The 27,530-nt window shown below is 41.4% G+C and overlaps 1 long non-coding RNA gene across 8 annotated transcripts in view; it reads right to left on the reverse strand.

Moving 5' to 3' along the window:
- Positions 1 to 27,530, reverse strand: part of LOC144039105 (uncharacterized) — a 38,494-nt gene that overhangs the window by 6,173 nt on the left and 4,791 nt on the right. For 6 of the 8 annotated variants that reach the window (XR_013289351.1, XR_013289346.1, XR_013289348.1 and 3 more), the window contains exons 3-4: positions 18,513 to 18,653; positions 4,844 to 4,930 (exon numbers count right to left, since the gene is read on the reverse strand). This is a non-coding gene — a long non-coding RNA (uncharacterized LOC144039105). The remainder of the gene's footprint in view (positions 1 to 4,843; positions 4,931 to 18,512; positions 18,654 to 27,530) is intronic. The other 2 variants (XR_013289352.1, XR_013289350.1) reach the window with 1 other exon arrangement.

The following is a 27,530-nucleotide window of genomic DNA, read 5'->3' on the forward strand; positions in this document are numbered from 1 at the left end:
ATACTAAGGAGTTGAAACCCTATCCCTGGCTTTAAACCATACTTGCAACCCTCATTTTAAACCCTAACCCAGGCTTGAATACCTAAACCTGTACTTTGAACCCTCAATATAAATGTCTAGCCCTTGTTAGAAACATCAACCCAGGTTGGAAATTCCAACCAAACTCAAAACCCTAAACATGACTTGAAATCCTCATGTTTCAAACCCTGACTGGCAACCCTAATCAGCTTGAAACACTAACCCAGGCTTGGAACTGATACAGGAAACTTCACCCTGGCTTGAAACCTTAACCCTGACTGGGAACTATAGTTTGAAACCTCAAATCCTGACTTGAAACTCTGCTTTGATACCCTACCCTAACACTTGTCTGAAATACTAGTTTGAAACAGTAACCATTGTTTGAAATTGTTAACCTGAGCTTGAAACCCCAAAAGGTTTAAACCGCAACGTTAAACTTGCACCCCAAACTAATTTTGGGATCCTTGAAAACCTAACCCTGACTTGAAACCCAACTTTAGAACCCTAACACAGGTTTTAAGTCCTGATTTGATACACCAGCACTTGTTTTAATCGCAAGATGGAAAATCGAAGACTTGCTTGAAACTCTCATTCCTGACTTGTTCTAAAGAACTGTCAGTATGTCCATCAGTGTGCACGCCTTCATTTATATGTCGAAGTTGATTAGTGTGTGTGTGTGATTTTAACGAGCGTCTGCCTGCCCATATGTGCCGTGCGGTTTCACAGTAGAAGTGCGCATGCATTATTAATCCACCTGCAGTGAAATTGCTGCTGTTGCGAAGCAGCCGGTAACACCAGCGCGGCTTTTACGTCAACTGCAGGCCGACGTGAGCTCGTGAGGACGAGAACGTTTTGCTGCTGCTTGGGAACAACGCTGGTTCGTTCATGAACATGGGATTGATCCCCGCTGAACAAAAACACAAAAGCAGCACTCATATATTTGAACCTCCATTTGAAATACTGACAAGTCCTTCAAATTTGAACCCAGATTTGAAACCATTATTTGAAACCCTACTTCTTACTTTGGAACCCTACCTTTGACTATTGTAAAACCCCAACCCAACCCTTAATTTACACCACTAATTTACAACCCTGAACCCCGAATTTGTTTAAAAATGTAATAATAATTTTAACTATAAACCTGCTTTCACCCGATTTAAATTATTTTAACATTTTGAATAATAATCTTGAAACCCTACCACTAAACCCTAACCTAGACTTGATACTCTGAAACACTAACTTGCAAATCTCAAACTTGACTTGAAAGCCTACTTTGAAATCAAGGCTTGAAATCCTATATTGAAATCCTAACCCCATTTTGAAATGCTAACTACCGCTTGAAACTCTAATCATGTCTTCTAATGCTAATGTGAAACCCTAACCCGGGATTGATACCCTAAATTAAATTCACTGACTTGACAACGGACTGAAACACTTCATTGAAATTCTACCCTTGTCTTGAAATCCTAACCCCGTTTTAAAATGATAACTCAGGCTTGTAACATTCATTTTAAAACCCTACTTTGAATCCCCGATCATGGCTTGAAATACAGTTAAACTCTAACCCAAGATTTTAAACATTAACTTGATGACATAAACTCTGACCTACATTGAAATCCTAACCCCATTTTGACATGCTAATTTCAAATCCTACCATTAAACCCCAATTTTGGCTTAATAGCTTAATTTTATAGTTGACAACACTTACTTGCAATCCTAAATCTGAGCTTGAAACCATAATTTCAAACTCCAACCCAGTCTCAAATCCCTAATTTGATGACAACAATAAATCTGTTTTTGTATTTCACGATGACTATAGAGCAGGACTTGATTAGAAATTTTAGCCACATGATTTAACAGTTGCTGAACTAAACTTCCTGTTCTTGCCACTGTCCTTTTTGATCATATAAGTGCAAGCCTAAAACAAGTTCCCCGGCGCCGTTGCCATGGCGAGTATCAGCCGAGGCTCGCGCCACATAAATCGGTGTGCCGGCAGATTAGAGACACACGTGTGACGTTTCTATCTCTCGGCTTCATTCTCGCTGTACTTTGTTGTTCCGACTCACCTTGCAATTGCTTGCCACCTGCTTGCCTACGGGGGGGGGGGGGATATCGACTCTCCTCACCTGTATCTGATAGCGAGGCGGCGAGTGCGCTTTGTCTTTTGTTTCATGTGAATATTTTGTCTTTTTGCGTTCTCACTTGTCGCTCGCGCGCTCCAAACGGGCCTGCCTGGCATACCGAAGGCCGGCACGGCTGTAAACGGATGAGGCTGTCGCGCCGCAAACAATCTGCATTCATCATGTCTTATCGGGCCGAGCCTATGCCGCCGGTAGTCGGGATGCCTGGGCGCGAAGGATTCTGCGTCCTTGGAAGGGTTGAGACACCAGAGGTCAAGGTCAAACGATCGGAGGTGGGGATAGCAGTGGAGCTCGCGGCTTAGTCGGTTATCTGCTGCCGGACGGTTCGACTTCTCCCTGATTCTAATTTTTCCTTTTCTGAGTGTCAAGGACACTTGACCATATTTCGCTCGAGGGATTAACATAATTCAAGGTTTCGCAACCTTTAGTGGAAAATTACTATTGGGAAAAATAAAAAAAAATCATACTGGAAAAGATGAATAAATTATTTGGCAAAAATAACCCCAACAACTTCATAATAAATACATACATAGATAGATACATACTTTTTTTTACTGATGAAAGAAGAGACTAATCTTTCTTTTGGTAGGTTATATGTTTTCATAGCAATAGAACACAATATTGTGTGGGCCTTGCTAAATCAGTCAACAGCCGGGAGCGAAGGGGGTTGCTTCTGTGAAAATGACTGGGAGTGAATGAGTTAAAAGAGGCTTAGAGTTTAAAATTGGGGTTTTAAAACAGTCAGGTTTTCTACATAGGGCTCCAAGATTGAAGTGCACATTAAGGTTTCAAGAAAGTGGCTAGAATGTCTAGGCAGGGTTTGGGTTCCAATTTTGGGTTCCTAATAAGAGATTCACGCCTGGGTTAGGGTAGGGTTAGGGTTAAAAACTCTGGGGGTTTAAATGTAGGGTCGGGGTCTTAAATTAGGGTTTCAAGCCAGGATATGGGTTTCTAATGTTGGGAGTTTAACATTAGGTAGAATCCAGTGTTAGGGTTTCAGGTCTAGATGATGGGTTCAAACAGGCTGCAAACTTAACCCAGGCTTGAAACCTTACTAAGATTAGTTTCTAAACAGGTTGTAGACACAGTTAGGGTGTATCAGAGTTACGGTTTCCAGCCAAACAGTGTTTTTGAGACTGAAAGCAACGAGCCGTACGAACATATTTTGGTGTATGTTAGCGTCACACACGCAGGTGTGACCATGAAACGCGCTTCTGTTCACCTCAAACTCCAGCGAGAAACAAAAAAAGACGGGCAGAAGCGTTGTGGGAAATCAGACTTTGAAAAGAAATCATCTCCGTGGCGCTCCCCTCAAATCAATTTTTCATTTCCCATCTTCCGCCTGGGCTTGAATTATAAATCATACTGTACTGCATGCGGGCAAGAACGAGCCGAGGTTAATGCAAACGCAGCGCTCGCGTGAACAAAATGGCTCCGACGCACCTTGACTTGACCCGCAATTGAGTTCAACATGGCTTTTGATTTGTTTGCGCTTGATCCTGCTGCTGCATGATCCACAAGTCAAGATGGGTACACACATATCCAACATTTCCCCCCTCCCCCTTCTAATCAGTCAGCAGAGGCCAGATTATGCAATGCAGATCTGCTTACCTTTTGGATTTGACCTGATTGCCAGGCTGACTGAGTGAATGATATTATTTAAGACTTGAAAGTAGTTCTGGATTTTAACCCAGTTTAGCTGTCAAGTCATTTTGTAATTTAGCCCCTGCCGGAAGTGCGGACACAAGAACTTGCTCATAGACTTTTTCAGAAAGTTAAAACGTCTATTTTTTTGAGTTTGGGGGTCGATCATGAGGACATACGCTATGATGGGCGAAATCCACAAACCTTAAGTTAAAAGCAAAATGACTGTCACATCGCCACCAAGCGCTCGTCGCCATCGCCGCTGACTGATAGGCGCGCCACTCCGCTAATGCATATTTAATCGCGCCGACCATTACCAAATTTCCAATTACACACGCCGCACTCTCCTTGGAGGAAACGCTGTGCACTTTAATTTGATTCTGCTTAATTACTGTAAAAAGTATTTTAATTGTAGGCCGAGCGCTGCCGTTTCCCCGCTGCGAGGTGTCCTTTTTTCTTTTCTTTTTTTTTTTGGACTGGAAACATGGCGGGGAGACGGCAGTTGGATAAACGAAGGAAATGGCATCTGCGGAGATAACATTGTTTGACAACATTAAGAGGGCTGTTAGCGCAGTGGAAAGCTCGTCACTGACAAAAAAAATCTGTCCATCAACAGTGAACCCCATTCTCTTTACAGACTCACCCGCAAAGGGTGCAAATTTACAATTTTGAGACCATGTAAGTAAACGTATTCCTAAAAATAAATTTTACAGTATGGATTTCACTTGAATCCCGTTTTACATTTATACTTGCTTTGCCTTAAACACAAGAATAATGCACCTGAATTTAGCCACTATTATTTTTAAATCTCTGTGGGAGTGTCTGATGGTTCTCAACTCCTGTTTAATGCGTGGTATGGAGCAGAATAAAGCTGTGGCAGGTCATGCAGGGTTACAAAAAGCAGGCAAAAGTCGCCACCTAATCACATTTTTCTGTCTATATGCACGTGTGTCACCAGCTCCTTTTCCACTTTCAGGCCTCATTGACATTCTATCGCTGCCGCATTTTTTTTCTTCATATCCTGCCTGTAAAAAAACGACCTTTTTCTTCGAAGAATCCGGCCTCATTTTGCCAGGCGGAGATTCATGATGATTGCCTGTTGCCTCCCACATTGCCAACGGAATGTGCTGCGATGAGAAAAAGCAACAAATGTTGATTTAGTGCATTAAATCATGTGACTTTTGTGTTTTATTTATAATGCCACAGCGATTGTCAAGCATGTCATGGGGATAGTTTGTCCACAGCTTCCTTGGTTAATTGTAAACACAACCTGGATCCATCCTTGTTAGTTTAGCTTTCCAGTGCCAAGGATAATGAGACCCTATGTTGTTAGCATAACGTTAGCAATAAAAATCCATCCATCCATTTTCTAGGATGTGTGCCCTTAATAAGTGAGCCAGATTGACCAAAGAAACATGGATAGCTCTCCAGCCAATCACAGGGCAGATAGAAAATAGACACACATAGGGAGGATTTAGTCTACTCTTCGATGAACCTAACATACGTGGTTGTGGAATATGAAAGAAATGAGAGACTGCAAACTCCATACGGGCATGTTCAGAATTGGACCTCAGGCAGAGAAGCTAACCACTAGCTCACCGTGCTGCCCTTGTCATAGCATAGCATTATTTTCCAGGTGAGAGCCATTGCGTACCTTGGAGCAGTAATGAAATTCTAATGACTTATTTATACATTGTGCCCCAAAAGTCTCTATATTCTTCCTTTTTCAATTTTGTTTCAGGTATCATTCCAACGGCTTTTGACAGATTAGGCTGTGCAATTCTTGCAAGCATATCATGTCCTTGCCCGTGGCTCGCCAACTGACATTGGAGGAGTGTTGCTAAAGTTCTTCTGTCCTCAACTGTAGCTCAGCGCCACTTTGGTTAAGTCTGATGACAAGACTTGTTAACTTATTAACCTTTTTTGTAATTAACTTAAAAAAAAAAGAAGTTGTCTTGCATTCCCAAAAGAATGATACCGTTCGCGGTTGGAGTGTGCATAAATAATTGGATTTTTCACAACCAAGCCTGGGCCTGCTACTACTGCCAATGATGAAAGGATTTAACTCCTAGAGCAGGCGTTCACACAAAGACAGAGACAATCTAGCCAGAGGGTTGCACTGGAGCAGGCATCAACAAAAACTTGTTTCAGTGGATACTTTGGAGAGTTATAAAGCTTTACCCGTACTGACTTCCAGTTGTTCCAAAGCATCAAGAAGAAGATTATGATGTTAACAAGCTGAAGTCGGTATGGGTAAAGCTTTATCACTGCTCTCGTTGGAGCGGTGTTATGGCCATAAAGCTTCTCAAACTGGCGCTGAACTGCAGTCGGGGACAGAAAAACTTCTTGCCAGGCGGCAATTTTGCAACGCTACTTTAATGTCAACTAGCGAGCCATGGGCAACACAAAAAAATTCAAATCCCAAACTGTCAAATGCCAGCGGCCTGATGTCTGTCTGAATGTCATAAAAAAAAAAAGGGGGGGCTGAACTGCCTCCGGTACACGTCTTTAAATGATTTTTTTTTTTTGTGTGTGTGTCCAGTTTGTTTCAGCATTTCTGTTACCATTCTAATCTAATCTGCCCAGGGCCTTCAGGATCCATACTGCTGGCCGATGTACAGTACTTAAACTATATCAGAAATTAAACAGTTTCTTTATCAATTGAATTTCATCATTAATGTTCTATTCTGTTATTAGATAAATATTGATTCAGATTCTGGATGGTTTCAGCAAATTGGGTATTGTGTTGGTGGTTTCTATAATTGACCTTACCGTAAAGGACGCCCGCATGACCTAGTAAACCATTTAAGACGCAAGACGCCATGTCTGCGTCGGCACGTGTGTTTTGCTGCGGACAAACAATGCAATCCAGCTCCCGGCGATGCATTGTGTGGTTATCCAAAAGCAAGAAAAAATATCAATAAAAATGGTTAAACGCTGTAGTTGCGGCTTGTGTAAGAGTGATAACCGTTATCCCGATCGACTAACTGGCGTCCTGCTGTAGTCACGGCTTGTGTAAGAGAGATAACCGTGTCCAGTAAATTCCCTTCCCTTAAACAACTATGAAGAATGTCTGGGCTGGATCAAACTTTGTGGAACCCTCCAAAATTACCAGAAAAGTGTCTGCGCTAAGGTAATGTTCTCCATTGATGTTTTTAGCCAAAGGCTAACAATAGCTCCGGGTAGCTAACCTTCCACACGTTTGTTGACTTACCATTTACTTTTAATGCCAACAAAACATTGAAACTACAAGGTAATATAAATTCATTCTTACCCTGCTTGACAGGAACAATGTCCAAAAACTTCTGCTGAAAATCGGTCGAAGTGAGTGAGGCGACAGTCTTTTTCTGACTTCTGTAGCAGAAAGCAGCGATGTGTATTTCCTTTGTTTTTGGGCAAAATTGCATGGTAAAGAAGTGACGATACCCTTCACAAAAAAAAAATTAAAGACACCCTTCTGTTTGCTTCGAAAAGAAATATCGGGATCCTGAAAATACCTGAGCGAGAAATCACAAGGAAGATCTGACAACTTTGCCATAACTGTGCATGCACTTTTGCTCATCTTGACCAGTAAATATCCGATGGGGCTGCTCGTCGCATTTAGTGGGCGGGTGCCACGGTAAGGTTAATTGTGACGTGATATAGTTGGGATTAAAAAGTGGAAGGCCACCAGGCCTACCAGATGCACAGTCCACCATTGCTTTCTGATAAATATGTCATTGCGTCTGACAGTCTGATTGTATTTGGCATGACAGATGTTAACGCCACGCTTGTAAAGTCAGCTTGTCATGGCGAACGCCAGTGGCCCACAGGAGCACCTTGAACTTGCACCTAGCAATATTTGCCAAACGAGATTAGAGGCGTTTAATTAGACAGAAAGCTGCCCTAATAAAGCTATTAAATTAGTCACTGGTGCAGGGCGACGGCGGCGGTGAGGAGGAATCCCAGTAATTAACCCCTGCTGCTTGCGAGTGTTACGGAGCAACCTGTCATTTTAGCACTGAGGCTCGCCGCCGCGGTGAACCGGAACGGCCTGACCTTGTCCAAAGTGCTTAAAATCTCACCTAGAAATAAAATGACTCACTTGGAAATTGTTTTTTTCTTTTCCTTCACTGAAGTTATGCGATGTCGGACAGGAAGGAGGAGCAAGTGAAGATGGAAGACCGCTGCGTTAAGCTCATGCAGCTTGCCGCTAGCTGTGCTTCGCACTACTTGACATTTTTGGTTAGCATCTTTTAGCAGGAAGGGTCTTGGAGGACCTGCTGCAGGATTTGGATTTCTGTCATTCTGGATCAGGCACCACGGTGGACTATTTGCTAGCAATAGCATGCCTGTCTGGCTGGGCCTGAAGTTCTGGGTTCCAAATTGTGGCGAGGTACCCTTGACACGGCAACAAAGAGATGTGCCAGCGAAAACCCAAAGAAGTTATTACGCCTCCAAAGTCGGAGGGTTGATAAATGGCGCTGGGCAGAAAATAGCTCTGGCGCCTCCCACCCCTCCGGCAGCTTCCTCGAAGAAGCGCAAAGCCTAATTTGACGGGGTTGACTCATTCCTATTCATCCTGACACGTGCGGGCTTCAGTCAGACAAAATAAATCAATATGATAATCTGATGGAAGTTCACTACTTGTGTCACTTTGGATGACAAATGTAAGGTTTGAGAGCCAGCATTTAAATCCATTTTGCTTTCTTATGAATAAATCATATTTTTAATGGAGTTAGTAGAGCGGTCATTGGGACGGGAATGAGACGTTTTAAATGGATGTCTGGATTGTGATTGAGTTTGTTTCTGGGTTACGGGTTGGCAAATATGTACAAAAGCTGCTTATCGTTTTGCTTCTCTAAATTATTTGGTACCATTTTGTCTTCTGCTGTTCAAAAGTTACAGCAAAGCCCCGTCAGTGAACACGACACCCTTGACATACTTTAGCGATTCAACGAAAACATGTTGAGGATTGCGCCTTTATTCCCAGGAATAAGATTTTAATCTTTGACCAACGGCAGGCAGCCCAAAGCGGCAGACGGGAAGAATAAAAATAAATCTGGACTCAAAATGAAAGTCGAAAGGAGAGAGCTGAATAACATCTCCAGGCTGATCCTAATTTTACAATCAAGAAGGAAAGGACTTATTTAAAAGTCATGTTTTTGTGTGTAATTTTTATACACTAACCTGAGCATGCATTTCCTCACTAGGGGGCGATCTTGGACAGAGGGCCGAAATTGAATAGTGCAGATGTATTTTATTGTTTGCAGTTACTTGAATCAGGGAGTGGCAGCACGGTGTCCTAGTGGTTAGCATGTCCAGCTCATGGATGGAGCAGATAGTGAAAAAAAAAAAACTAGCTACATGCTGCTTCACCAAGATATTATTATCTGACCCCATGTCGCTGCCTCTTCTGGTAAAGTTCTATGACAGAGATGTAAATGTTCCTCTTTTTCCGAGATGACAGCTGACAAGTTGTGTATGAACATATCTTCACAAAGGAAGCGAAAAGCTGCGCATCACGCACATGCACTTAAAAGCCATAAAAGCTCCCCTTTCTTCCTATTTTTAAAAAACTGACGGCGACTTGACAATTCGCCCCGCTGCTTAATCTCGGGTGGCGTCGGGATTCAAAGAGCTGCACTCGCGAGCGACGCCGCGGCGAGGATGGCGCAGACATGAAACACGGGAATCTTAAAGATTCAACATGAAGGTCTCAGTAGCGGCTTGATGTTACGCGTTTTGCTCTTTGACACCGCATCCACTACCGGGTGGCTTTGGATTCGGGAATGTGGCGCCGGCTCCCGCGGGAGCGCTGCCATTGACGCTACGTGAACGATCTGAGGTTATTTCTCGTCTTCGTGGCGCGGCCTGCTTGCTATTTGTTCAAGAGGTTAAAAGGAGGAATTGACAAAGATGAAAATGAAGGACTACTGTTTACCGGTAATCAGTTTTATTAACACAAAATATACTTCCAGCTAGTTATTGTTTTGTGCATTCATTTGTATTTTATTGCATGAACTCATTTGCTCCCAAAAACATATAAAAACGTTCTACGTCCTGAAAACGTATTTTTCAAATATATATTTTTTAATATGCTAGAGCATACAGAAGGCTTTGATGCAGCCGCTGACCTAAAGCGGTTGCTTAAGGCAATGCTAGTTATTACAAAATACGGCCAGCAGGTGGCAGCAGAGTATAAGAGATTAACCAAGGCCATATTGCAACAAACTATTTTCAACAGATTTGGGATTAATGATGCAATTTAGCTATACTGTAGTCTAATGCTAATTGTTTTTATAGCAATAGAACACGTTCTATGGACCTTGCAAAATACAACAACAAAAAGCTAGCCGTACAAAACGACCCAAAACCACAAAAAATGGGTTGTTTAGAGGGTCACAAAGTTGAGTCTGTCCTTTTGACCCAAATTTAGTTAGTTTGGATCCAACTGTGTATACCCACAACCCTAAAAAGAACACACTACCGAAAATACAGTAGATGGATGGCTGTCTCATTTAATGCAAAAAAAAGAAGAAGAAGACATTTGCTTTAAGTACGACACCACCTCCTGTTGTTTGGCTTCTTTGTGCAAGTAAAGTGATCACTAGTAGAGCAAAGAGAGCATTAGCAAGGTGCACTGCGGTGATTGAGGCCTGGCGAGCGCACCTTATTAAGCTCGCCTCCACGCCATCAGATCCTCTACCAGCCCGCTCTACCTGCAACCAGCATAACAATCATCCCTCTATGTGACTCGCTCGCCGACCCGTCGCTTCGCCCTCCTTGGAGCTGCCTGCTTTTAAACCGGCCAAATCTGTAAGTAACCTCCTTCGCGCAACACTTCTTTTTCTGCTCCACTAAGTGTGTAAAACTCAATTTTTTCTCATGATGCTTAAAACTGCTCATCGTTACTGCTTGTTTGTTTCAAATTTGCACGCTTCAATCCCTCCGCAAGGCCCGGCGAGAGCGCACGTACGCGCCCTCCCACGCCGTAAGAAAAGTCTCGCTTTGTGCAGGGGTGAAATAAACGGCTGATGGGAGATCTCTCGGCTTGTGTCTAAATTGGCTGGTCCTGAACTCACAGGAGGAGGAAGACGGCCTGAGGTACAGCGAGGTTTGTGGTTGCCAAACGCTTGTGAAGGCAGCGGGATGGAGGAGGCGGGAGGGTGGAAATCATCACTACAAATGTCTCATGTGAAGATTTACTGTGAAAACACACCAAAAAATAACACAAATTCGGTAAATAATTGACAAATCCACTAATTGGGTCAATTTGACCCAACTTTCTAGGTTGTTGTCACAGAAAACCACACATACAATTGGGTCATTTTGTATAAACCAACCCATGAAATTGGGTCATTTTGGATACAATTACCCATACAATTGGGTTGTTTTGTACAAAACAACTTAGAAAGTTAGGTTGAACTGAGCCAAGTAGTGGATCGGTCCATTTCTGACCCAACTGTTTTTGAAGTACAGAAATCCTTGGATGTACAAGCTACACTCTGGAAACAATTGGGTCAAAAGTAACCAAATGATGGATCAAAAATGGACTGATCCACTTACTGGATCAATTTGACCCAACTTTCTGGGTTGTTTTATACAAAATGACCCAATTTTTTTGCTTACAAAAAAAGAACCTCCCAAAATGAGCGGCTCAACATCAACTTCCTGTTCTGTGCTGGCGCCTCAAAACAGTGTTCCACAAACTTTATTATACTTTACATTAGAAAAGTCCTACGGCACACCACCAAAAAACACAACTCAACAAAAAAGTACCAGTGGTAATGATGATTAAGTTTCAATTTAGTTGCAAATTAACTTGACAAATTAGTGAACTCTGGGCATACTTACCATTCAACCAGTAAGCCCTGAATCAACTTGAATGGGTTACTAATTGTGTTTTTGCCGAAAAAAAAACCCACACCAAAAAACAATCCAATTTGATCATAATAGTAAATGGTTGCATTACCAAGCCTCATACACACTTTATTAGAAAAATATATATCTTTAAGACGGTATGCAGTTTAAAATAACTTACTTCAACCTCCAGCATCCCTCGCGGTACACTAGCCAAAGGCAGAACTCTGGATGTTTGTTAGTTTTGGAATCCATCCGTATTCCAGCTAGCTAGCCTCTTCCCTCACTGAATCCACTATGCATCCCATCCCACCTCTTTTTTGTTATCAAAAACTGAAGCGAGATGCCAGCAGCAGAAAACAGATGGCATCATCATACAGTTAATCTACTGGTGACCTGCGTCGGCTCAAAGTTAGCCGCCATGCTGCAGACTAAATGACACCAATTAGCTTGGCTGCGATAGTGTCGTCCCCGTTTAGTAATGAGCTCTTTTCTCTGCTGTAATTTTTTTTCTAATTGAGGAAAAAATTGATTGGGCACAAACAAAGCGCAGCTAATTGTGAGGTAGACATGAGACAAGAATTAGTTTATGACTGCATGTGTTATAAAGGTATTCATTCAGTGCTTCCTCGTGATATTAAAATTCACTGTTCACGGCCCCTGCTATGCCACATTTTTTGTCATTTTTTTTGTAGGATTCGTACTTATTGTAATGCTATTGCATGTGGAAAAGGAGAGCCACACACACATGTTTTTCTGAGGCGTGGATTGTCACCTACGTTGGTTCTGGGATGCATCCCTCGCGATAAACAGGGGCTCACTGGATGTTTATGATTAAGGCGCGATCACGTCAACACAATTTCCATCACTCTCCCGGCCTCGGGGATGCGCACTTTGACCTCACCTTGTCATTGTGGCTGCTTAGTTGCCATTTCACGCTCTCAAGGGGTTAAACACGCGCGTCCTTTATTGGATCTCGCCCTTGATCGGGCTCATAACGACTTTAGGGAGCTCGTTAACGCGCGGAGACAGAATGTGACTGTGTAGCATGACAGGCCACTGACGGGAGATAAGAGAGCGCGATGACAAGATAATAAAAGTAGGAATGTTCTTTAGGTTTTTGACAACGTTCAGACTGTGAAAAAAGATTGCGGCTAACATAAAACTGCAAACGCGAAAATATGAGAAGACTCAACTCTCCTTCAACATGGCATATTTTAATCACAACATTTTTGTGACGATCAAGATCACTACAAGAGAAACAACCGCTGGACCAAATCATTAATCATGTATACACATTTTGAGTGACAATGCAACCGGCAATCCCGTTTATTATGACTGACAAGTAGGTTATCTGTAATAAAATCATGGATTATTTTTAAAATCTGACAATTTTGTAGATGCCAAAAAGTGGGCATGCCCAGGAAAGTAAGGATGGTTAGGAATTAGGAGTTTAGGGTGTGCTTTTAAAAAGTTGTTTTTTTCTTTATGCTTAAATGAATACACATCCAGAAAAATTGGATGGTTAAGGATTAGGATTAAGGGGTTGGAGTTGGGATGTAGAATTAGGGCTATGCAAATTTTTGGAGTTCCACGTCCTTTTCGTATGTACCAAAAAAAGTGGGGATGTCCAGAAAAGAGAGGACAATTAGGGGTTAGTATTCGGTGGCTACAGCACAATTAGCAGTAGGAGTTAGGATTAGGGTGTTAAGAGTTAAACTAAAGGGGTTCGGGCTAATATTTACAGTTAGTGCTATGATGAGACTAATAAAATCACATATTATTTTTAAAATAAGATACTTTTTGGGTGTGCAAAAAATTGGTCATTTCCAGGGGAAAAAGGACGTTCGGGTTTAGGATTAGAGCATCAGGTTAAAAATTAGGACTAGGCGTTACAATTAGGGTCAGAGTTGGGGTTATGATGAGAAAGCGAGCAAAATCCAATCAAAATCAAATGCTTTTTTCAGGTGCCGAAAAAGTGGCTAGGTTTACAAAAAATAAAATAAAATAAATAACCTCAGGGGATTTAGGGTTATTTAAATGCTAGGATTTAGGATTATGGGTTTAGGGTTATTCCTATATTAGCCATTTTTTGGGAGGTGGGGATGTCCAGGCAAAACAGGATTCCAAATCACCTTCTACTTTGAGATGTGTCTCATAAAACTGCGTTAAAAATACTGTACATGCCTTCCAGATGCGCCGCTGTGGGGAGTTTGATTTTATTTGATTTTTTTTAATTTGCTGAAGTCTAATTGTGTCATGTGCAATGTTTACAAACGCTACCGGGGACGAGGTCGGCCCAGCATCTTATGTCACACAAGATTTGCGATGTACAGTGCAAAGCGGGCGGTGCTGAATGTGCAACTTGTGTACAGTGGTACACTTAGCACACAAGTGGCAAAGGGGGTCGCCTCGGATAATGTCACCACTCTGGTTAAACCGCTCTGACAGGCTAACACGTTAACTCCGACACGTAGCGGCATATCCCCCCCCCTTCCTCGGCAGCTTTTGTCATGCATGCACAGGAAATTTAGGCGGAAGCCGGAGACATAATTTCCTTCTCTTTGTGTTGCAGTCGACACCACTGTAATTATAGCTGTGTGGTGTCAAGCCTCGTCACCGGCGGAAAGATGTTGCTAGCGTGAAGAGAAAGTGGTTGCCAAGTGCAGTACGCATGCAAATTTGGGGGCTCACTTTTGCACAAAATACTTGGCAGTGTATGTTCATGTGGCTGTCTTTAGTGCAGGGATTGATTCGTAGCATTTGCACAAATTGAGTTTCAGGTGTTTCACGTAGGGTTATAATAGTTTGGGATTTTTCATTATACAGTAGTTAGTTATTCCGTATTGACTATCGTTTTTTTAAATTCACTTAGTTTATAGTTATTTTTCAGAGCAGGTTTGTCAGTTTTAATTTTTTGGTGTGTGAAAATGCTTTGTTTTAATTTAGTTTTTATTTATTATTACCTTTATTTTTATGGTATATGAAGTATATATAATATAAGTATTGTGTAATAAAGTCAACTACAATTCTCAAACGGCTGTTTGGCCATCCTTCTTCTGTACGGACATCCAGCAATACTGGAATAAATACATTTAAAATTAATGCCAAAAGATGATATTAATTGATCAAGATGAAAACCAACAGACATTTTATTTTATTTTATTTTAGTTACAGTCATTTCTGGACTATAAGCTGCTACTTTTTTCACTTGCATTCGACCCTGCGACTAATACAAAGGTGCGGCTTCTCCATCAGATCACAAAGGGGCGCACTATAAAGGAAGCGCAAAAGCGTCAGGCAGTGTAAAACAAACCAAGTGAGCCCAAATTAACATAACTAACATTAAAACACCTGCGACTTACAGTATTGGGTGCGGGTGTACCTTACAGGGCTAGCCAGAAATTAGCTGGTTGAAATAGCCGGTGTGAAAGGGGCACGCAACGTTTGGCTGGCAACCAATCTTAAGAGTCGTCTGCCTTTGACTGGGATCGTCTCCAGCCCTTGCAGCGATCCTTTATACATCCATTTTCAATGGCGCTTAACTTCAATACGGTGGTGGGTGAGCTGGGGCCTATCCCAGCAGGGGTGCACCCTGGGCTGCTTCGCCAGCCAGTTGCAGGGCACGTACACAAGTGTTTACGCTCACATTCACGCCGATGGACAGTTTAGAATCTAAAATGCATGCTTTTGGAAAGTGGGAGGAAAATACAGTAAGAGAAAACTGAAAAACTGCATACTACACATATGGAGGACCAATAATGCCAAAATAAATAAATACAGATACAAAAATATAATAAAAAAATTATATACAAAAAAATATATATAAATGGAAATAAAAATGAAGAAGGAAATAAATGCAATAAAATCAAACAATAACAAATTTTACATAAATAATGTGGAAAAAAATACAAAAATAAACAGATAATTAGATTTTAATATCAGTCAATAAATAAAAAAACTCTGCTCTTTATATATATATATATATATATATATATATATATATTCATGCGATAACAGGAAGGCCGGAACAGAGTCCAGAACCTCACAACGGTGAGGCACAAGTTCTTACTTGCAGTGATCCTGAACAGGATAATGTCCGATAACATACTGGTCATGGCCGCGGTCATTTCATGGTTGACCGGGATCTTGCGTGTCCAGTGTGAGCCTGGATCCAAGCGGACAGCACCATGGGGACCCTCGCATCCCAGGACAGAGGTCCACAGCTGGACCAAGACGTCGACGAGCCTCCCATGGGCCGCCCCAGCAGCAGTTCTCCACGTGATCGAAGGCAACGTCTCCAGAGATGTCGCGATAAACAAACGACCATCAGGAGTCGGCATATGGCCCGTGTCTACTGAGCGCATCCCTTGAGTTGCGATGCACAAACACAAGGGTCCCACTAGATCAGCGTGTCATTCTACAACTCTGAGAGTCTTTATAGCACATCATTCCAGAGTTTGTGAAAGCCGGTCAGCGAGGAAGAAAAAGTGCTCGCGTCACCTTGAAGGAGGGAGTGAAGTCGGGAAAGACGAGGAGATAAAATAAAACGACGTCCCGGCAAACAAAACACTCTGTGCTGTAGGAGAATATTAGACGCTGATAAACAACATAAAAAAAGTACAGAGGCATTAAATTAAAAGCACTTATCATATTCTAATTCTTTACAAGAACAACTACGGTCGGACACCAGCTAGAATTATTGCAATGTTCATGTTCACTTCTCTGCTATCACCTCGACAACACTGAGATCATTTAAGACCTTCAAACTGGTCGCTGGTGAAGCCCTTCTGGACCAGACAGAAAATCACCCTTTTATGATTACACACACTTTTGTCAACACTTTAGTCCTTGCGTGCCTTCGAGTCATCTCGCAAGAATGTGACTCAGCTGACACGCACAAAAAAAAAAGTGGGAATATTCCTCTCTTGTGCTGCCAGCTGTTCCAGCGCCGATCAATGAGTCGACGTCGCTCTCAGCGCCAGGGACCCCCTCCCCCCCGCCCACTGCCGTGAGGGCGAACAAAGAGAATGCTTTATGCTTTATGTAACGGGCGAGGTGCAGCGGAGGACAGCGCGCTGACAACAAACAAACCGGGCAAAGCCGTGTCAGTGCTCTCTTGGCGTTCAAAGAGCGCCGCTGCGCTACTGTATGGAGCCAACCAAACCGTATTTCATCTGCTGTGAAAAATTTAGCGGTTCTGCGGCGTTATATCACCATCGGGTCCACAGAGGGGCGAATATCAAAGCCCGTCAGATGATTCTCTTTCTAGCTCTTACTCCCTATGACGAAACCTCGCACGTACTGTACCGTACACGCCTGCCGGAATGATGGCGTCTGACTTGGCTAGTATCCCCACCACCCCATCAGCCTATTATACGTTCCCTCTTGATATTAAAACAATGTCCTTTTATCTGACTTATGAGGACATTGGATTCATCTGCGCGCAGCTAGTTCTTGAACGATGAAAGTGGGGAGGTGGTGCACGCTACAGCAGGGGTGTCAATAATTTTTTATCGTGGGCCACATTGTAGTTATGGTTTCCCGTTGAGGGCCATTATGAGTGCTAATCCATATAAATGTATAATCATCATATTCACATACAGTGGAAATAAAAAGTCGACAAACCCATGTTTAAATGCAATTTTAGTAGTAGCAGTAGTAGTGATGGGTCTCATCGGACTAATACTTTTTCCCACAAGAAGAAGAGCTGTGTGCTTTTTTTCTTAATAAAATAAAGCTTCCATTTTGCTACCCGACGACCTCATAGCCGGACATATGAAGCAGACGGGAGGTTGTTGTCGTATGTATTAAGTAGTCAGTGCTTGCCAGAAATTTCTGCAGCTCCTTCAATATTACTGTGGGCCTTTTGGCAGCCAGTTTTTTGTCAATTTTGGAGAGACATTCAGTTCAGTCCTCGACTAGACTTCTTTACTGTGTTCCATGGTGTATTGAGCGACTTGGAAAATTTGATTTCTACCCTTCTCCATGGCTTGTGATGTACGATATGGCAACATATGAAAAGCCTACAGGAACAACCAGGGTTTATTTGGGATGAATCAGAGGCACTTTAAATAGTACTTGAGTTTGAATGCGACAGACGAATTCTCAACACATCCCTTAGTTATGAGAGGGTGTGCACACTTACGCAAGCACACTATCTCAGCTGTTAATTTTAAATTCCACTCTCTTAATTGAGTTGTACAGGTTATAGTTGAACCAACAGATTTCATAAAAACACAAAACAATTCAAAACAGAACGATCGGTGTATGTGTTATAATATTCTCTGTTCTCCAAACAGAACCATATTAACACAATTCAAATGTAATTAAAAAAATAAAATAATGAATGCAATTTAATGGTGAAGTCAACCCAGAAACGATCTGTGCAACATGTTGTATGTGGCCCCAGTCTAAACACGGCAATCTGATTAATATTGAATGAATTAAGCAACAAAATCCACCCAATTATTATTTTTTTGTCTTGGGTGGCGGCCATTTTGCCACTTGCTGACAGAAATCACATCAACGTTGCTCAGGGCTCAGGTACCAACAAATCACAACTCGGCTACAGAAAACAGATAACCCATGATTGGTTGTTAACTGAGCCCTGAGCAACTGTGATGTCATTTTCAGTTGACAACATGTTGCAAAATGGCCGCCCCCTGACATGGATAAAAACAGGTGGCTTTTGCTGCTTACCTTATATTCCACAAATACAATTTATAAGAATGCCGTGTTTAGACTAGTAGGGCTGTGTAGAGAAAATAAAGAAAATGTAAAGTACAAAATAGTAAAAAATATAAATTTTGACTTTACTTCATGGCTCACAGTTGAGATGTCCTGGAATAGAATCTCAGCACCAACCTTATGAAGTCTCCCCCATGTGTACTCCTTGTGCTTATGTGGCTTTTCTCGAGGTACTCCAGCGTCCTCCCACATTTCAGAAACATGCCATGGCGTGTCCCGCCTCTCGCCCAAAGCCAGCTTGGATAGCCCCCAGCTAACCTGATGGAGAAGACAAGCTGGGTTCAAAATGGATGGATGGACGCTTGCTTGAACAGTTTTCCACTTGCTCCCCATTTTCTAGTCCAGTCTAATTTGTCTGTGTCCAAATGACTAACAACCAAATACACTTGTGTGTGCACTTACTGACTTTCACACACATCCACACACACTCATATTCCAGCAGCCAGTTAGTTTCCTGCTTTGCATAAACCAATAATGTAATGGAGAGCAAGCGCTGCCCTGATGAACAGCCTCATGAATAATTGAAAATAATACCTCATCTCAAACTTTTTAACTCGCTCCAATTACGCGTCTCGAAAAAAAAAAAACACACACAAAAAACGTACGTGCGGGTCAGTGTGTGTATTGTTGCAAAATCATTGTTGCGTCCAAATTCAGCTTAGTCCAAAAAGAGCAGAGTTGGAGTGACTTCGACTTGCATTAAAACACTGTATAAATACGTCTTTAGGAGCATGGCAATATATAAAATAGAACATTTTTACACGTTTTTGGGCGCAAATAAATCTACATAGTTGTCGATAAATTTGATAATCGATCACCTGTCGATTAATTTTGACTACTCTAATTGGATAGCAAACAAATGGGGCTGTGTTCACTCCCACAATGGCCCCTAGACACCCCATGCGCACAATGAAACTGGAATTTTTGCTAGTCTTGTGCTAGGCACGAAAATAGGGCTCATATCTCCAAATTTTCTGACTACTTATGTTCCTTCTTCAAGTTGATTACTGTAGACCTCATCGATTATCTCTGCATTTCACTTTCCTTTTTCTAATGATTGTCATTGCCTACAAATAAATGCACATCTCAAGAAGTGATCTCGCAAATGAGTGCCAGTTCTCCATCCGCGTCATCCGCTCTTGACCGACCACCTTTGTGGGCGAGCGCTGGGACGGTCCGCCGGGACCTAACGGAGGTCATTACACAGAAGGGGACAGTACATCAGCCGGACATTAATCGGCTGGCTCACCTTCACCATTGTCCCCTTTGGGACGCGCCGGAAAGAATCGGAGGACGCGGGGCGGAAAAAGGCGGAGGGGAATTCAGACGGTGAGCGATTAGGTTAATGAAAGAGGGGAAGGGAGCGAGAGGACAGGAGGAAGGTGGCGCCTAAGGCAAATAAGTTTAGAGGAGAGACGTGGGATGGAGACACTGATTGGCAGAGGAGAAATAAGAGCCCAGGAACACTGTCACAATGTCTGAGAGGATGACTTAAAACCTTCCACTTTAACCAGCCTGCCTGCTTCCCGATGCTTCTATCAAGCGCGGGAAGGTCAATGAAAGCGGGCGCGATGGCACAAAAAGTCCATTTTACAGCTGTCTGGCTTTAGTGACTGTGATTTAAGTGAAAATCTCCTATAAAGTGCATTTTAAAAGCGCCACAAAACTCTCTTGGTCGAGACCTTGGAGCCAGTAGGAGGCGGTGCAAGAGAGAACGGAGGACAAAAAAGGTGCTCACGGTGATTCACGCTGCGCTTATGCCACACAAGGAAAAAAAAGGAAAATATTGCATGAATAGGGACGGAGCATTTTGCAGTACCGAACCCCACATTTTCGATTTTTCTTTTAGCCAAACTAGAGCAACGATTAATCGACAACAAATCGCTACAAATCAGTTTTGAGATCTTGCTCGATTTAAAATTTTCCAAATCCTCGGAAATTCAGCCTCTCAACAGTAAATATCGGATTTCTCTAGTCCTAAATAAATGAAGAATTATTATATTTGAATTGAGTCAAACACTTGCTTTACTTTGGAAAACAATGGTCAACATGTTTGCCATTTTTTTACACACCAGACCTGTAACTGAATTTTAATTATTTTTTTTTCTTTTTCTGCACATTTTCATCTATTTGAAATAATGTTCTTTTTGAATAAAGGGAGGGACATTTCTTATTGAAATAATCCATTGTGGACCTAATCCAAACAATTTGTATTGGTCCAATGAAACTCATGTATCATGATAAATTATAGAGTACTGTTTTTCAATAAGGAAAAATACCCCTTGAAAATTATAGTTTATACAAACATATAATAGTAATAATATAAATTCAATCAAATCTAAATAAACACTTGTGCATCATGATGAATTAATTACGGCTCCTTCTGGAGTATGCAATTTAGCCACCAGGTGGCTGTATAATAGTCATGTAGACAAAGAAGAGGTTCACTCAACTACTGTGACTTGGTAAACCTAGTTTTTGTAGAGGATAAAGAATATATGCCTTTGAGTATTTTTATATTGACTGTCTACATGTGTTGCTGAACTGTTTGTGTCCAAATACAGCCACGTAGATGCTATTTGTTTGCGCTTCTATATTGTTTCCCCATTGTGTTTGCAAACAAGTTGGAGGGCTTAAAAGCAAAAATATGTGATTGCTTTGTTTTATGTTTACAGTAAATATTAACTACTTGTAGGAGTGGACGAGTGGCATCAAAGCGTTTCGTATTACCTCCTCCAAGGTGGTTTCTGTTTCAGTCCAATCTGTGAAATAAGTGATTTTTTTTTTTTTAATCCCAACATTTTATGCTTTTTTGTTGTAATTTTACTGAAGTAGCATTGTGAAGTGTAAATGTTTTGCACTCTAGCCACATAGCTAATGCGTAAACAAACATAAAACTGCTCTACCTCAGGTTAGCGACGGTCTCGGCTAGCGATACTTTTGGCAGCAACTAATAGATAACAAATCTTCCATGTAATATCTGAGCTGGCATGCCGCATGTTTTTAGCGGGTGGCTGATCGTCTCTCACTCACTGTTTGTACACGAGTTGGCTGAAAATCGTTTGAGAAATTTAGCTTCTGATCCGTCATTTCGCACAACATGGCACAACATTCTTGACAATATGCTACGCTAGGTTGGAAAAACGACGCATCAGGCACTTTTAATCGGGTTTGCTGGCATGCCAACCTGCTGGCGTGTGCGTTCTGTACAGATGATATTCATCACTCGGTGCCGTAGCGGGCTCATGTCACGCCTGGCGACATTGTTTTTGGCCGTGAAAACACAATGTGGAGATCCAACGCTTTCAATTAGTTTCGGCGCCTGTCAGTTTTTTTCCCCATAGCAATAAAACTTTTCAGCATTCAAGGCCGCACTGTGCTGCATAGTTGACCGCGTTTGCCCTTCCGTCGTCAAACAATGTTGTGTTAGTTTTTCTCATGGTGAAAGCAGTGGGCCATTTCTCGCAGGTGATTTCAGTTTATGCATTTAGGAGGAGGCTGTCCATTTTACTTAAAGACATCCCACAATGTTGGCTCATTTGTTGACTCCCACAATGTTGTTTTCTTCTTTCTTTCTCATGGTAAAATTAAGGTTTCTCACAGTTCAATTGTTTTAGCCTGTTAGCGTGCTAACTGTAGAATGTGGCACACAATGTTGTGCCGTTTTCCACAATGTTGAAGTGGAGCACTGTTTATTACAGTGGATCCCGTTTATTCATTTAACATGATTAGTTTGACCTAATTATGCCTCAATGTTTTTGTTGTGTTTTGTTTACAGTTGCTTTGGTTTATCCTGTTAGCATGCTTTGCTTTCAGGCAATATGCATACTATGATTTGTGAATTATTGTGAAAATCTTGGGACATCATTCACTGAAATTGTTTTGCTTACAGGATACAGCTGTGAACTAAATCATCTTTAAGAAGTCATGGGGGGTAGGGGGGGTTAAAACAACATTACAGGGAGTCATTAAGTAAACCGGACCATTAGCATTCCAAATGGATAAACCACCATCATAAACAACCCTTTGCTTTTAAAATTTGGGGAACAAAAATGGTGCTGGTTGTGACTTTTTATTTGCTTTATCTCTAATCAGACTACTCTGCTTATATTGTATGTTACGCCACAAATTGTATCAAGACCATTTAATCTATAACAGTCATCTTATAGTCCCATGAGCCACAAATTACCTCCACAATGACCCCTCTCCGACGGATTCAATAAAGATGAAATAATGATGGGGTTTATGGCAGCGCTGTTTTATTGAAGAGCAATATTTTTTTCTACGTGGGACTTATCATTTGGCGAGCGAGCGGAGATGTCTTTCAATGGGGGTTTCAGTCTGCATAAGTGAGAGAGAGATTATTGATCGGAACGCAAAACAGAGACGGCCAACGTTACCTCACGCTCAAAAATTAATAGCTGGATTCTTAAGAAGAAGAAAATAAACATCACAATTGATGCACAGGGAATGAGTGGGTCATTGAAGGCAGAGGAGAAGAAATTAATATGAATTTCAGTGATTTAATTATGATCCAGTACATATCTATGGGATTTAATTCAGACAAAAGGTCCGGAAGAAACAAAGAGAGCTGGTGTGAGACATTTGAGGAGTCACGGAAAAGGGCGATTTTATTTGTAATGGAATGTGCCATAAAGCAATTAAACAAAGTGTTAATGATGATACTGTGAACTATACAGTGCTGATTTTGGCCATGCATTATTACAAAAGTTGAATAAAATACAGAAACAAAGGGGACTTACGGGGATACAGTTTTGATTTAAAAGAAGTACGAGAAACAAGAAGTTGTAATATTATAATTGTGAACACAGAATTTGAAGTGAAAAAGTTAGAATAGTAGAAGTTGAAATTTTGAGTTAAAAAAAAATTGTAATAGTAGGGAATTAAAGGCACTGTTTTAAATGGAATTTTTTTTAAATGTAACCACAAAAAAAAGGCCATATTACAGGAAATAAAATCACAATTGTGGAAACGTGGAAAATGTTGGAAGATCACAAGAATGTGCAAAATTATTCAAATAAAGAGACATTTTATGATTTTATGTGGAAAAATGGTTGGGAAAGTGAAAAAAATATAGGCGCAATGTTATGTTAGTTTTAATATTGCAAGTATAAAGCTGCAATTTTACATAGCCAAAAAAAGACAATTTAAAAAAGTTAATTAATATTTCTAAAGTTAATAAGTATAAAATAGTTGCAATATTACAAGACTAAAACTGCAATTTTACATGGAAAAAAAAGGAACTCCGACATTATTGTTATGACTTTGTTTTTGACACTATAATGTTATGTTTAAATACAACTAATAATAATATTACTCTGTTTTCCAAGTAAAATCACAACTCTAGTCACATTAATGATTTTATACAGTCTATTTTCCGAGTAAAATTACAGGTCTATTCTTGTACTTACGACTTTATACCAACCCCCCCACCACCCCATTATTGAAAATTGCAACTTTTGTCTGCTAAAATCTCCGTGGCTTGATTAATGCTTTGTCGCGACCTATGCTGTCAACATAAAAAGAGCTATTTCTGTTTCTGCTGGCCTGCAGGTGTCCAATTATTCATCCACTCGCTGCTCAGTGGGCCTGCTGACCCCTCATGCTCATGGATTGCAAAGATAAAAAGAAAAAAGAAAAAACAAGAAGCATCTTTTGATCATTTCTTTTCCAGTGTCACTCACACTGTGATTGGCTTGTGTGCATGGGACGGCGTGCCGTTGATGCCAATTGAACATGCCTGACATGAAGCGGCCTTCCTCCATGCACGGTCAGGATGAACCTGGTTCTTGTTTTTTTTTTTTTTTTTTTTTTTGCTCGACAGATCTGACAGCTGCTATTAGACATCTGCCGTTTCCACAACAACGCTGGGGTGGATTTTTGAATGCTATGCATGCCATCCTTTAGGTGGGAGGGGTCAGGTCAGTTTGGCAGTGTGAGGTGAATTTTTAAGTGGCAATTGTACAGTATAAAGTCGCATTTTTACGTGAAAAAGGTGAAATTACTGACAAAAGGAGTTGACATTTTAAGAGAAATTGTTACTTATATATACTGTGTATAGAAAAGTGTACTCTACACAAGCACTTGAGTCACAATTACACGTCTATCTTAGCTTAGCAGTTAGCTTGGCTTCTCCGTCTTCTGTTAAGTACTCTTCGTCATTTCTTTGTGAGAACGTAGCTTCTTCGCCAACATGGAGGCGATGATTAATTACTCAAGCGCGAGGCCTCAATGTGGTTAGCCACACTAGTAGCCTGCCGAAGCTCGATGCTAGCTATCTGGTGCGACCGCCTACATGGCCATGCGTGCGTCCATCTCAGTGAAGCCATTTGAGACAGTCTCCATAGTTCTGAAAATACTTAAATGCTAATTTCACGCCTTGTGTTTATATTTTCCAAGATGACAGTTACTTCACCTGTGTGCTTACTCATGAGAGGTTTTGTTGATTTTTTGAGCCTGAGGATAACTTTATTTGTGAAAAATAAAGACATTGACGGTATGTTTGCTCGTGGAGGACGCCTAACGCAGTAACGGCTGCCCGAGGGTCTGAAATAATTGATTTTACCCACGCAAGCGACAAGAAAATGAGACTCTTAAGAAAAAAACTCCATCTCCTGCCAATTACTCGCATCGACTGGACCCCGCGCAATGATGAGAGAAAGCTGCTTTTGTTGGGACTTTGAAGCCACGTGACTCTACTTTGGTGCGAATGAAGGAGACGACAAAGCCAGCGGAGGGTCAACAAACAATCCGGAGTTGAACATACAGACATCTCACCCGCTGAGAGGAACCACGCCGGGATAAAGACGAGAGAGCTGCTCTTACCGCCCCCTGACAACGCCGCATTGTTTGACTAGGAAGAGACAAGAGCTTATCATTATTGCCCTTGCTTGCAGAGAGCCATCCTTCACATGCCGGGGAGTGTTCATATTTCACCCGGATGACAATAAAAGGTAATTAGCGTTAGGCTGCGCCCATTGGTCTCTCTTGTCTTAGAAATGATAACATCTATTCCGTCTGGCGTCGGAAGCCGCAATGTTATTTGAAGAGCAAAGGAGAGGCCGACCTCCAAAAGTGAACGGCAAAAACGCGCTAGCATCGATCCGCTCTGTTGTGTTTGAGACGCTGGCGGGAAAAAAATTATTACATTTTGAGGAGGAAGTATTGAGTGTGAGATGGGTCTGGGCGATATTGCCTTAAAATTCACCCTCCAATTTTGTTTTCCCCAAAAATACGATTTCCGATTTGAACCTATTCCTATTGATTTCCATTTGTGCAGTTCGAGCACCCTTTGGTGGCTAGTTTTTTTTTTGTGCAGTTTAATTTTGACAAGGCATGTTTTGGCCTTTCTATGTTTAAAAGCCACGCTAATGGTCAGATGAAGGGGAACGTAATATGCTTGTGAACAGAGTCAATATGTGGAGGAACTCAATGTGTGCGTGCATTAGCAAGTGCCTCAATGTTAAGTGTTATTACAGATCGTAAGTTGTTTATATGCATTGCTGTTATTTACAATAACATGCTTTTTTTTTTTTTTTTTTTTTAAGTATGAGCTCTTTTTTTTTTTTACAATATTGTGACCTTTTTTATATTGCCAACCTGCCCACAATATCATGATAATTATATTGTGACCTTCATATCGTGATATCGTATCATTATGTTTGGATATCGTCACATCACTATTTGTTAGGAATCAGCAATAGAGCATGGGTTGGCTTCACCAAAAAAACACTCGTTTCTGACCCAAAAGCGGACAAGGCAAGCTTTTTGTAAAAAGAAATAACAAAAACAATACTGAGAATGGCATTTCCAACATTATTTAGTTTACGTTCTGCACGATTGATTTTGAGAAAGGCAATTAGTAAATGTTTCTGCTTATGTGTGTTGTTTCTGGAGTCGGAAAAGTGACACACTTGTATGGCTAAAAATTCATCCTTAATAACGTCAACGAATCACCTAACCCTAGTGTAAACATTTTCATAAGGGATATGTATCACTTGAAATAGTAAAAAAAAAAATCATTAAATCAGAACTGGACCTGCAGTGTATATTTCGCCTTATCTGACCCGGCAGATGAGCTGTTGGCCACCTCAAGATAGAGGGCACTGTACCCACCCCCGATCCCCTCGCTGGGCGTGATGACACATGACCTTTGGATCTTGTCATCATCGCCGACGCCTTTTCTCACGGAAAAAAATGTTGCATCGACACGTGTGACCTTTTTCATCATCAACTGCCTGCCGGTTGCCGAGCGTCCGCCGTCCCCCTCATCTCGGCGACCACGATGCGCCTGGAATGACAAGTAGGGAACGATCCAAAAATGACCGGAAACTCCGTTGAGTATCGGAATTGTTGGCGCTAGCACCCTTTTAGGTTGATCAAATTGTTGTTTGGAGATCTTATTTATGTTGTTTTGGCAAACATAGGAAGGTCTGAAATTTGCAGATGGGGTACAGTATGTCTCATGTATGCATTTTCCCTGCATTTGCATTGGCATTTTTATCCAAATTTAGAAGGAGCCTGATTCTGATCTGACGCAATCCTATTTCATGCAGGGTTTTTTACGCTCCAGATTGTGCCTCTTGAGAGCAAAAAAAAACAACAACAAAAAAACTGAAAATTAGCAGTTGAACCATGCAGTGTGAATGCCTGACAGGGATCAGGTGAAAGATGTACAGCACATTATTTTTTACCTTCAAGACATGCTCATATTCGCAGGAGAAGAGAGTATTATTGTCATAGTAAACAAATCACTTTATCTGAATTAGCTCTGCGAGCAATGATCGAGCTGTGGGAGTAAAAAAAAAAAAAATCAAAACAATCCGGAGGTGATGAACGTGACACGGATACGCAATGGATGCCATTGTCTTCATTCAGAAGCCTGGCAAATTAATTTCCAGCACACTTTTGTAACAAGATTGTTTCATTAGCAGAAATGACAAAGGAAAGTGTGCACTGCAGGGACCCGAGGTCAAAATGGAATGACATCAGATTATTTCTTTCTCTGTACAAATTCAACCTCCAAGGTCCAACGTGCCTGAAATGTTCCGGAAAAAAACGCCTCAAGGGTGAAAATTGTATTTCTTTTTTTGCTAGTTAACGTGTTTGAAAAAT

This window comes from Vanacampus margaritifer, chromosome 19 (assembly GCF_051991255.1).
Source record: "Vanacampus margaritifer isolate UIUO_Vmar chromosome 19, RoL_Vmar_1.0, whole genome shotgun sequence".
Taxonomy (NCBI): Eukaryota; Metazoa; Chordata; class Actinopteri; order Syngnathiformes; family Syngnathidae; genus Vanacampus; species Vanacampus margaritifer.